The sequence below is a fragment of the Bombina bombina genome, chromosome 1 (assembly GCF_027579735.1).
Source record: "Bombina bombina isolate aBomBom1 chromosome 1, aBomBom1.pri, whole genome shotgun sequence".
Classification (NCBI taxonomy): Eukaryota; Metazoa; Chordata; class Amphibia; order Anura; family Bombinatoridae; genus Bombina; species Bombina bombina.
The window spans coordinates 51159511-51172748 of record NC_069499.1 but is presented as its reverse complement, the minus strand read 5'-3'; positions in this window follow the sequence as shown (position 1 = coordinate 51172748).

Genomic DNA, 13238 nt, shown 5'->3' with positions numbered 1-13238 from the left:
GTAGCTGTGCTGCACATATACCAGGCTGTAGCTGTGCTGCACGTATACCAGGCTGTGGCTGTGCTGCACTTATACCAGGCTGTAGCTGTGCTGCATGTATACCAGGCTGTAGAATTACTGTGTATACAGCAGAATGTGCACTTGTTGTTTTAGGTCATGAGGTTTAATGCCAAGGGTGTGTATTTCAGTGAATATTAAAAGAACAGAAGTATGAGTGAGTCATTGCATTGGATTTAGGGTTGTCCAAACGATCTGAAGGCAAAAGAAAGGGATATTTTTTAACATCCTATTCTTGCTCATTACAATGGCACATTCCCTGTTTTCTTACACCTCTACCGGCCACACCAAGTCAATAAGACATAAAGATAGTTTTTTTTATCTAAGCTTATATGGCTGGATATATGTCAGGATAAAGTGATGAGATGCACCAGCGTTACTTGATTTAAAACTCTTTATTGCGAGTCCATATTACTCCCAAATTGGAAGCAAAAGTTACAACATAAGAGACATAGTTATGTGTGAGGAATACACTCAAAGAACTAGCTGCTGACGCGTTTCAGCCCATCAGGCCGTAATCGTAGCATAAAGTTCATAATCCCAAATGCCTATAAATACACCTGTGCATAATTGTAATTGGATAAAAGAATATCCTGGGCGTATTCCCTCTAAACACACCTTATCATTCAACTACTATCTCAGCAATTATACATATTAAAGATAAAATACTGCTTTATTTGAATGAAACTTCATAATCAATTAATATACAAATGCAAAAACAAACGGATGACTCTTTCATAGGTAATTTACATTGTGAGAGCTCATTAACTTTGTTTCATCTGATTTGTGAACAATAGAGACTACACATGCTCTAGTTTAAATCCAGACAGTTACACAATCTAAATATTATATTTATTACCATGATAGAGTGATGTAACTAATCCCTATACTGGAATACTTAAGAAAAATTATTTAAAACCAAAGCATGATTTGATACTTAGCTATAGAGTTGCCTCTGGACACACAGAACACATACTAATCATTCCCAAAAATTGATAATGTCGAATTCAGATTTTTTATTTTATTATTAAGTATTTTTATTCAAAAGCTTAATACAATATACATAACATGTAAAACATCACATTTTCAATTTTCCAGTGCTTTCCTGGCAACTGGTGCCATGTTTGTGGGTACCGCGAGGTTTTCGCAGTACCTTTGTAAAGTCTGTGTCCATATCGGCTCTCCAGCCGTACGAGTGTAGACAGAAGTAATCAATAGCAAAAATAGAAACAACATAAGATTAATCATACTTTAAGTCTTATAAAAAAAGTGTTGGTTACAAATTCTCTATAAGGTTAACAGAAGAAAAGAGCATAGGTTCACCTATTAATACAATGTTTCAGTTTTCTAGTTGTACATAGATTGCTATTCCCCGTTTCCTGAGCATACCTTTGCGTGTGTCGGTCCTCAGTAACCTATGTGTGGTGAGCATGTGGTTGTAATTTGTCAGCCTTCACGCCTCCCCTCTGTAATGCAATGCTCTAGTGTGGGCTATTATTGATGGTTAGTGTCGCTTGATGCCCATTGCTGCAGCATGAGGTCATGTATGTCTGCTGTTCCATGCTGGAGATGGTGGTACCTTTCCAGCTGCAATAGAGTATCTACCTGTTTCCTCCATTCCGCTACGGATGGTATTGTCCTTGTTTTCCAGTATTTTGGGATGAGCATTTTGGCGCTGTTCAACATGACCAGGAGCAAGGCCCTGCTCTGTTTAGTCTCTAATTTGGGTAGTGATAGATATAAGATCGTTTTAGGACTATTTTGCAGTGATTTCTCTAGCGTGCGCGCAATGTGGTGGAAGATGTTTACCCAATATGAATCAAGCTTGGGGCAGAACCACCAGATATGTGCTGGTGTGCCCTCGCCCCCGCAATCTCTCCAGCATCTTCCCGATGCTGTCTTATATATGCGGTGCAGCCTGCTAGGTGTGAGATACCACCGTGATAAGAATTTGTAGCTTGCCTCTTGCACTCTCACAGAACCTGAGGCCTTTTTGGTGATCTGGAATGCAGCCTGCCACTCCGTGTTTTCTATCTCTATTTGTAGTTCTTTTTCCCACGCCCTTACATATGTAGGAAGTGTGTGTGCGTCCCCCACTAGTAGGAGCTTATATGTTAGTGAAACTGCATGGGCCGTGGGAGTATCCCGTAGGCACAGATTTTCAAAAGCTGTCACCTGTCTTGTAAATGTGCGCTTTGAGCGGTGGGTAGTGAGGAAGTGGTTAATCTGTGAGTATGATAACCAGTTCATGTGTGTACCTGGTCTCGTTTCTTGTATATCTACTAGTGGTGCAAGTTTATCCCCGTCTAGGAGAGCCGAAAGCGTCAGTTCACTAAAAGAAGACCCTGGTTCTACGTCCCTCCCCCTATAGTTCCAGGGCATTTCAGGGTTCTGGTAGATGGATGTTAATGGTGCGTGCGTGGAGGAGATGTTTGTTTTTGTGCGTTGGATTTTATCCCAGTGCGAATAGAAGTCTGTCAATAGTGGGTAAATGGTGACAGCTGGAGATCTGTGTTTCTCTGAAACCCAGGCCTGTATGCCAGCGTTTCTTGTGGCCAGAATATCGCAGTCTAGCTGCACCCATTCCTTATTAGGGTCATTGTGGCACCAGTCCAGTAATCTCTGTAGTGTAATGGCCTGCTTGTAGGTGTATATATGGGGGACCCCAAGGCCCCCTCTGTCTCTGGGGTGGTACAGGGTTCTTTTTGCTATTCTGGGCCTAATATTCCCCCATATGTATTGCTCTAGTATGTTTTGTAATTTGTGCAAGTAGTTTGTCGGCAGCGGGATAGGGGTAGTCTGAAGTAGGTATAGTATCCTGGGGACTACGTTCATTTTAATAACATTAATTCTCCCTACCCATGATATCGTTTTATTTTTCCAGCTAGAGAGATCGGAGACCAATGTGTGTTCCAATGTTTTGTAATTGGCCTGGAATAATACCTGCAGGTCTGGAGATATGTAAATGCCCAGTTATTTCATTTTAGTCTGTTGTGTTCGAAGTGGGCAGTCTCGTAGGGTCTCTGGGAGTACGTCTGGGTCGTATGAAATGTTCAATAACTCGGATTTAGTTATATTGAGGTGGAAGTTGGATACCCTGCCGTATTCCCTAAACGTGTCTAGGAGTCTGGGCAGAGAGGCTTCTATTGTAGTTAGTGTAAGCAGTACATCGTCTACGTAAAGTGTAAGCTTATGCTCCTTTGAGTTCACGGGGATCCCTGATATCTGCGTATCCTCTCTTATCCTCTGGGCCAGTACCTCTATGGTTATAGCGAAAAGGATCGGTGAAAGGGGGCAGCCCTGTCTCATGCCGTTATAAATGTATAGCTTGTCAGATAACATTCCGTTAACCTTGACCCGCGCTGTCGGGAGTCTATATAGTGTGAAGATTTGGGCTATAAAGGAATCACTAAACTTCAATTTGTGCAAAACTGCCTTTAGAAAAAGCCAATGCACCTATCAATGGCTTTCTCTGCGTCTGTTGACACAAAGATTGACAGGATTTTATGTTGTTGGGTGTATGTCATCAATTGTAGGACCTTTAAGGTGTTATCCCTCGCCTCCCTCCCAGGGACAAACCCCACCTTGTCCGGATGTATCAGTTTAGGTAAATATTTGTTAATTCTGGTGGCCAGGATCTTAGCAAAGATCTTGATGTCTGAGTTAAGGAGGGAGATGGGGCGAAAATTTTCTGGTCCGTCTGGGTTTTTGCCTTGTTTGGGTAGAACTGTAATGTTGGCTTCTAGCATGCTTTCTGAGAAACCCCCTTCTTTTAATAATGAGTTAAATAGTAAAACCAGGGTTGTACAGAAGCGGTGAATGAAGGTTTTGTAGTAGCTAATTCCCTACCCGTCTGGCCCTGGGCTCTTGCTGCTTGGCATGGATTTAATGGCAGCTATAATTTCGTCTTGTGTAATCGGCAGATCTAAGGCCTCTGAGTCTTCCGTAGCGAGTGTATGTAAAGTTACTCCTTCCAGGTAGCTATCTATTTCTTGTTGGCCACAGTCACTCTGGATGTTGTATAGTGTTCCGTAGTATTGTCTAAAAGTCTCCGCTATTTTGATACTGTCTCTGTGTGTGTCTCCTGTCGCGTCCGCTAGTGTGTGAACGTGTGTTGTTAGTTGCTGGCGTTTCAGCGCCTTGGCCAGCGAGGACCCTGATTTATTGTTCACATCAAAGTATTTTTGTTTCAACATTGTAGCTTTGTGTTGGTATTCCCTAATGTAATGGTTATCAAGCTCATTTCTTACTTTAGTTAAGTTCTTTAAGATGATTGGGGAGGTTGGGGCTTGTTTATGCTGTGTCTCCCAGTATCTTATTTGAGAAAGGGTGGAGTTCATGAACTGCCTGTCATTTTTAATTTTCCTCGCCTTGTATTTAATAAACTCCCCTCTTACTACACATTTGTGTGCTTCCCATGACTTGGAAGCTGATGTGTCGGCTGGGGTGTTTTCCCTGAAATAGTGTCCCAGTGTTCCGTCAATGTCTGTCTGGACCAGGGGATTGGTCAGGTCGGCTTCGTCTAGTCTCCACTGGAATGAGTGTGGTGGTGCGCTCAGCCAGTCAACCGAGCACTTCACTGGGGCATGGTCAGACCACGTAATCGGCAGTATGTCAACTGTCTCTACCATGGACAGTCCTATCTGGTCCGTCACAATGTAATCAATCCTAGTATATGTATGATAGGGGTGTGAGTAAAATGTGTAGTCTGTGGCTTCTGGGTGTTTAGTTTTCCATGTGTCGTGCAATTTTAATAACTGTAACTGATGAATTTATGGATTTTATAACTTTCAGTGGTGTACCTGTCCGCCCTGTTGAAGTGTCTCGTGTGGGATCTAATGGCAAGTTGAAGTCACCCGCAATGAACATTACTCCCTTCATATGCTCAAGTAGTAATTGAGGTATACGTTTAGCATTGTAACATATGTATTGAAGAGAAGCCCTATGACTATTAGGAACGCCCCTTGGGGATCTTTTATGACATGCTTTGGTTGGAAGTGTACCGAGTTTTTCAGAAATATACCTACTCCCCCTTTCTTAGATGGCCCAGATGCCAAGAAGAAGGTCTTGTACTTATTGTTCATAAACTTAGGCTCCCTTCCCTTTTTTAACATGGGTCTCTTGTATAAAAAGTAGGTCCCCTGTGTCTTTGTGTAGTTGACGAAATGCTATCGATCTTTTTTCGGGGCTGTTAAGCCCTTTCGCGTTTATTGATATCAGTGAGAGGGTTTGCCCCTGTGACTTTCGCTGGTCTGTCATATTGCTATTTCCCTTGATCTAGGATGCTTTGGGGTAAGAAGGTACTGTAATTCTTACCTACAGCTGAAGGGTATTGTGTGTCTCACTAAGGGGAGAGTGTGTCGTTAGGGCCCTGTAGTAGAGTCGGATGAGCTTAGTATATGTATGTAGTTACTAAGCTGTCGGTTTAAGTGGCTGTGTTGAGGCTAAGCAGTTAGAAAGCAAAGGGAGTACAGTCGATTTTACAGGTGAACCTAGAACAAGGTAATACAAAAAGAGTATTTGCAATGTAGCAACCAGGCAACAACATCAAACAACAAATAATAAGAACAGAATAATATAATATAACAATTTGGTGCAGTATCCCCACCCCTAAGCCCGTTAACTTAAATATTAGTACATTATATACGACCTGTAGCCATTTATAACGATTGTGAGTCCCCTCGAGCCAGTGAGTGCACATTCTCTGGATGCCTGCAGGAGTCAGCTTGATGTGGCCTGCCGACACCCTGTGGTGGTTGCCGTGCGCCGCTTCTCCTTTCTGCGGCTACTATGCGATTCTCCAGCACCCGCAGTGTGTATAGGCTCACTGGGGGGGAATATAAAGATGTGTGGCTATTTTTGTGTGTTGGGCTTAGATGGTATGGGCCTGGGAGCTGTCTTCTCATGCAGCCATTTACCAGAACGGCTAAGCTCCGCCCCGTCAAATTCAGAGTTTAACCCTGAGGGGACCCTTGTTTTTAATCTGTGTATCCAGAAGGCCTCCCTCTTTGCTAATAGTTTATCTCTGTCTCCTCCTCTGTTTTTACATTTCACCTGCTCAATAATTGTCCACCTGAGTGTATCTACACTTTTATTGTGCTTCATTTTAAAGTGTTGTACTAGTGGAGTTGTCAATTTGCCTGCTTTAATGTTATTTATATGTTCACGAATTCTGTCTCTTGTTTCCCTAGATGTGAGTCCTGTGTACTGAACTCCACATTGTTTACAGGTTAACAAATAAACCACATAAGTGACTCTACAGTTCAGGCATGAATAATGCCTGAACTGTTCCCCTGTTACTGTACTCGAAAAACCTTATAGCTACATTTAAAAACTCTTTTAAATCTTAACCATGATGAGTTAACAGATTTAGTGGAGCTCAGCTGTGTCGGAGCAACTATATTACCTAATGCCTTGCCCTTTTTGAAGGTATATCTGCAACCTTTGGTGACTATGTCTCTCAAATCATCATCTGCTGATAACATGCGAAAATGCTTTCGTATGATATTACAGACCTGATGATACTGATTGCTATACTTGGTAATAAAAGAGACCAATCACAATTATGCACAGGTGTATTTATAGGCATTTGGGATTATGAACTTTATGCTACGATTATGGCCAGATGGGCTGAAACGCGTCAGCAGCTAGTTCTTTGAGTGTATTCCTCACACATCACTATGTCTCTTATGTTGTAACTTTTGCTTCCAATTTGGAAGTAATATGGACTCACAATAAAGAGTTTTAAATCAAGTAACCCTGGTGCATCTCATCACTTTATCCTTTGTTACTATTTGAAACAGAGTTTGCACAGAGGTATCTTGTATTTGCTACAACAACAAGTCAGGACCCGCCAGACCGAGCCAAGAAAGATATCGGCAAAGAGTGATTCAACAGCCGGAGATGGGGTTCTCCCGGTGACGTCAGACGCCGAGTTACCGCGATGGAGTGGACCCAGGAGGGGAGCGCGGGATGAGTAGGAGGCAGTAAGAGGGGCTCTGAATGAGATTGTCCCAAGCCTCAAGGTATAATTTTAATTCTCAGTGTGCTCCCTGTGGACGGGCCTTTTCCGGAAAAGCAGTGGTAACGGCAGAGATCCGGGATTTAACCCATTACCGGGGTGATTGGAACAGGGGAATTCCCTGGTTAGTTTTCTATTTTAAGACCGGGACTGTACACCTATAAAATTCCTCTTAGACTGAACAGTTCTAATCAGGTGCTCACACAGTCAATGACTTTTGGATATATGTCAGGCCTGGAGCTTGCACGTCAGACTTTGAGTAGCCTCTATTTTTTAATCACTTGATTCTGCACATGATTCAGAGACACCTAGACTACAAGTTTTGCGCTATAGTGGGTGCGAAACTAACGCAACAAAAGTCGCATTATATCACCCCCCCCATAGCACTGCCATTACGAGTTTCTAAAAAGCGTCCTTGTGCATGCGATATGGTGGCGATGAGCTCCATACTGCACTAAATCCAAGGGCTGCTTTGACGTGCTCGTGCACACTTTACCCATAGATATCAATGGGAAGAGAGTGTTAGAAAAAAAAACACCTGGAACGTGGATTAAAAAAAACTACCAATTAAATAAACTAAATTACACATAAAAAAAAACTAACACTACAAAAAAAATGTAAATCTAAAATTACAAAAAATACAAACACTAAATTACAAAAAATAACAAACTAAATTATCAAAAATAAAAACAATTAACCTAATCTAATAGCCCTATAAAAATAAAAAAGCCCCCCAAAATAAAAAACCCTAGCCTACAATTAACTACTAATAGCCCTTAAAAGAGCCTTTTGTAGGGCATTGCCCCAAAGATATTAGCTCTTTTACCTGAAAAAAGGACCCCTCAACAGTAAAACCCATTACCCAACCAACCCCCCAAAATAAAAAATCTAACTCTAACAAAAACCTAAGCTACCCATTGCCCTGAAAGGGGCATTTGTATGGGCATTTCAAATCAGCCAATAGAATTTCAGTAGCTCTCATCCTATTGGCTGATTTGAATTTCAAAAATCAGCCAATAGGAATGCAAGGGACACCATTTTGAATCACGTACCTTGCATTGAAGATTCAGTATATGGCGGTGACTGTATGAAGAGGATACTCCGCGCCAGATGTTTTGAAGGATGGACCCGCTCCGCACAGCCGAGATGAAGATAAAAGACGCCATTTTGAAATGAGCATTGAAGAGTCAGTGTACGGCGGTGACCGTATGAAGAGGACGCTCCGCGCTGGATGTCTTGAAGGATGGACCCGCTCCGCGTCGCCGGGATGAAGATAGAAGACGCCACCGGATTGAAGATAGAATACGCCGCCTGGATGGATGGGATGGAGACCTCGCCGCCTGGATGAAGACTTCTCGCTGCCAGGATGTCCAGACTTAAGAAGCCCCCCAAAATAAAAAACCCTAGCCTACAATAAACTACTAATAGCCCTTAAAAGAGCCTTTTGTAGGGCATTGCCCCAAAGATATTAGCTCTTTTACCTGAAAAAAGGATCCCTCAACAGTAAAACACATTACCCAACTAACCCCCCAAAATAAAAAATCTAACTCTAACAAAAACCTAAGCTACCCATTGCCCTGAAAGGGGCATTTGTATGGGCATTTCAAATCAGCCAATAGAATTTCAGTAGCTCTCATCCTATTGGCTGATTTGAATTTCAAAAATCAAATCAGCCAATAGGAATGCAAGGGACACCATTTTGAATCGCGTACCTTGCATTGAAGATTCAGTATACGGCGGCGACTGTATGAAGAGGATACTCCGCGCCGGATGTCTTGAAGGATGGACCTGCTCCGCGCAGCCGGGTTGAAGATAAAAGACGCCATTTTGAAATGAGCATTGAAGAGTCAGTGTACGGCGGCGACCATATGAAGAGGACGCTCCGCACTGGATGTCTTTAAGGATGGACCCGCTCCGCGTCGCCGGGATGAAGATAGAAGACGCCACCGGGATGAAGATAGAAGACGCCGCCTGGATGGATGGGATGGAGACCTCGCCGCCTGGATGAAGACTTCTCGCCGCCTGGATGTCCAGACTTAAGAAACTGTAAGTGGATCATCGGGTGTTAGTGTTTTAAATTTTTTTGGGTGTTTTTTTTTTTTTTTATTAGGGTTTGGGCTTTTTTAAAAGAGCTAAATGCCCTTTTAAGGGCAATGCTCATACAAATGCCCTTTCAGGGCAATGGGTAGCTTCGGTTTTTGTTAGAGTTAGATTTTTTTATTTTGTTGGGTTGGTTGGGTGGTGTGTTTTACTTTTGGGGGGTCTTTTTTCAGGTAAAAGAGCTAATATCTTTGGGGCAATGCCCTACAAAAGGCCCTTTTAAGGGCTATTGGTAGTTTATTGTAGGCTATGATTTTTTATTTTGGGGGGCTTTTTTATTTTTATAGGGTTATTAGATTAGGTGTAATTGTTCTTATTTTTGATCATTTTGTTTGTTATTTTTTGTAATTTAGTGTTTGTTATTTTTTGTAATTTAGTATTTTTTTTGTAATTTTAGATTTACATTTTTTTTAGTAGTGTTAGTTTTTTTTAATGTGTAATTATGTTTGTTTAATTGGTAGTTTTTTTTTAATTTTAGTATGATAGTTGTTAGGTTAATTGTTAGTTTAAACTTAGGTTTTTTTAATTTCACAGGTAAGTTTTTATATATTTTAAGATAGGGATATTGTAATGTTAATTTAAAGTTAGGGGGTTGTTAGGTTTAGGGGTTAATAGTTTAATTTAGTTTTTTGTGATGTGGGGGGCTGGAGGTTTAGTGGTTAATAACTTTATTTAGTGGTGGCGATGTCGGGGAGCAGCGGAATAGGGGTTAGTAACTTTTATTAGTGGCGGCGATGTTGTGAGTGGCAGATTAGGGGTTAATAACTTTAATATAGTGTTTGCGATGCGGGAGGGCCTCGGTTTAGGGGTTAATAACTTTATTTAGTGGTGGCAATGTCGGGGAGTGGCAGAATGGGGTAAATAACTTTTATTATTGGCAGTGATGTCCGGAGCGGCAGATTAGGGGTTAATACCTTTAATATAGTGTTTGCAATGCGGGAGGGTGGCATAATAGGGGTTAATAGGTAGTTTATGGGTGTTAGTGTACTTTGTAACATTTTAGTTATGAGTTTTGTTGCACTCCTGCCTCGCAAACACTATAATACATTTTATTAACCCCTAATCTGCCCTCCCTAACATCGTCGCCACCTACCTACAATTATTAACCCCAAATCTGCCGCACCCAACGTCGCTGCTACTATAATAAAGTTATTAACCCCTAAACCTAAGTCTAACCCTAACACCCCCCTAAGTTAAATATAATTTAAATTAAACTAAATTTACTATAATTAAATAAATTATTCCTATTTAAAACTAAATACTTACCTATAAAATGAACCCTAATACAGCTACAATATAACTAATAGTTACATTGTAGCTATTTTAGGATTTATATTTATTTTACAGGCAACTTTGTATTTATTTTAACTAGGTACAATAGCTATTAAATAGTTAATAACTATTTAATAGCTACCTAGTTAAAATAATTAAAAAATTACCTGTAAAATAAATCCTAACCTAAGTTACAAATACACCTAACACTACACTATCATTAAACTAATTAAATAAATTACCTACAATTATGTAAACTAAAATACAATTAAATAAACTAACTCTAATACAAAAACAAACACTAAATTACAGAAAATAAAAAAAATTACAAGAAGTTTTAACTAATTGCACCTAATCTAAGCCCCCTAATAAAATAAAAAAGCCCCCCAAAATAATAAAATGCCCTACCCTATCCTAAATTACAAAGTAATCAGCTCTTTTACCAGCCCTTAAAATGGCTTTTTGCCATTGCCCCAAAGTAACCAGCTCTTTTACCTGTAAATAAAAATACAATACCCCCCCAACATTACAACCCACCACCCACATACCCCTACTCTAAAACCCACCCGATCCCCCTTAAAAAAACCTAACACTACCCCATTGAAGATCACCCTACCTGGAGCCGTGTTCACCCAGCCGGGCACCGATGGGCCAGAAGTGGACATCCGTAGCGGCAGAAGTCTTCATCTGATCGGGGCAGCAAATCGGATTGACCTCGCATGCAAGGTCAATCCGATTGGCTGATTGGATCAGCCAATCGGATTGAACTTCAATCTGATTGGCTGATTGCATCAGCCAATCAGATTTTTCCTACCTTAATTCTGATTGGCTGATAGAATCCTATCAGCCAATCAGAATTCGAGGGACACCATCTTGGATGACGTCATTTAAAGGAACCTTCATTCGCTGTTAGGACATCGGAAGAAGAGGATGGCTCAGCGTCGGCTGGATTCAAGATGGCTCCGCTCCGCTCCGGTTGATTGAAGATAGAAGATGCCGCTTGGATGAAGACATCTGCCGCTTGGAGGACCTCTTCTGCCCGGATTCGATGAAGACTTCTGCCGCTCTGGATGTCCACTTCTGGCCCATCGGTGCCCGGCTGGGTGAACACGGCTCCAGGTAGGGTGATTTTCAATGGGGTAGTGTTAGGTTTTTTTAGGGGGGATCGGGTAGGTTTTAGAGTAGGGGTATGTGGGTTGTGGGTTGTAATGTTGGGGGGGTATTGTATTTTTATTTACAGGTAAAAGAGCTGATTACTTTGTAATTTAGGATAGGGTAGGGCATTTTATTATTTTGGGAGGCTTTTTTATTTTATTAGGGGGCTTAGATTAGGTGTAATTAGTTTAAACTTCTTGTAATATTTTTTTATTTTCTGTAATTTAGTGTTTTGTGTTTTTTTTGTATTATAGTTTAGTTTATTTAATTGTATTTTAGTTTAGCTAATTGTAGGTAATTTATTTAATTAATTTATTGATAGTGTAGTGTTAGGTGTATTTGTAACTTAGGTTAGGATTTATTTTACAGGTAATTTTTTAATTATTTTAACTAGGTAGCTATTAAATAGTTATTAACTATTTAATAGCTATTGTACCTAGTTAAAATAAATACAAAGTTGCCTGTAAAATAAATATAAATCCTAAAATAGCTACAATGTAACTATTAGTTATATTGTAGCTATATTAGGGTTTATTTTATAGGTAAGTATTTAGTTTTAAATAGGAATAATTTATTTAATTTTAGTAAATTTAGTTCTTTTTATTTAAATTATATTTAACTTAGGGGGGAGTTAGGGTTAGACTTAGGTTTAGGGGTTAATAACTTTATTATTGTAGCGGCGACGTTGGGGGCGGGAGATTAGGGGTTAATAATTGTAGGTAGGTGGTGGTGATGTTAGGGAGGGCAGATTAGGGGTTAATACAATTTATTATAGTGTTTGCGAGGCGGGAGTGCGACGGTTTAGGGGTAAATACATTTATTATAGTGGCAGCAAGGTCCGGTCGGCAGATTAGGGGTTAATAAGTGTAGGTAGGTGGCGGCGACGTTGGGGAGGCAGATTAAGGGGTAATAAATATAATATAGGTGTCAACAATGTTAGGGGCAGCAGATTAGGGGTTCATAGGGATAATGTAGGTGGCGGCGATGTCCGGTCGGAAGATTAGGGGTTAAAACATTTTATTATAGGGTTTGCGATGTGGGGGGGCTTCGGTTTAGGGGTTCATAGGTAGTTTATGGGTGTTAGTGTACTTTATAGCACAGTAGTTAAGAGCTTTATGTTCCCGCATTAGCCCATAAAACTCTTAACTACTGACTTTTTTTTGCGGTTGGAGTCTTGTCGGTAGAGGCTCTACCGCTCACTTCTTCCAAGACTTGTAATACCAGCGTTAGGCAAATCCCATAGAAAAGATAGGATACGCAATTGACGTAAGGAGATCTGCGGTAGCCTCGAGTCGGGGAAAGAAAGTGAGCGGTAGACCCTTTCCTGTCTGACGCTAAATACCAGCGGGCGTTAAAAAGCAGCGTTAGGACCCCTTAAAGCTGCTTTTTAACCCTAACGCAGAACTCTAAATCTAGGCGAGAGGTTCTGACTTCTGCAATAAATCATGGAGTGACAATGTGGATGTTTTATCTTCTAAAGTAACATCATGGTTCTTGATCAGTGAAAACATTGAGTATATTAGGATAGTACCAATGAAGGAAATCTAAGTCATGATGTAAGTTATCACACTGTTTCTTTATGGCTGATATTGTACACTAATTTGTAGACTGTGTACAAAGGCTCATAGCCTTA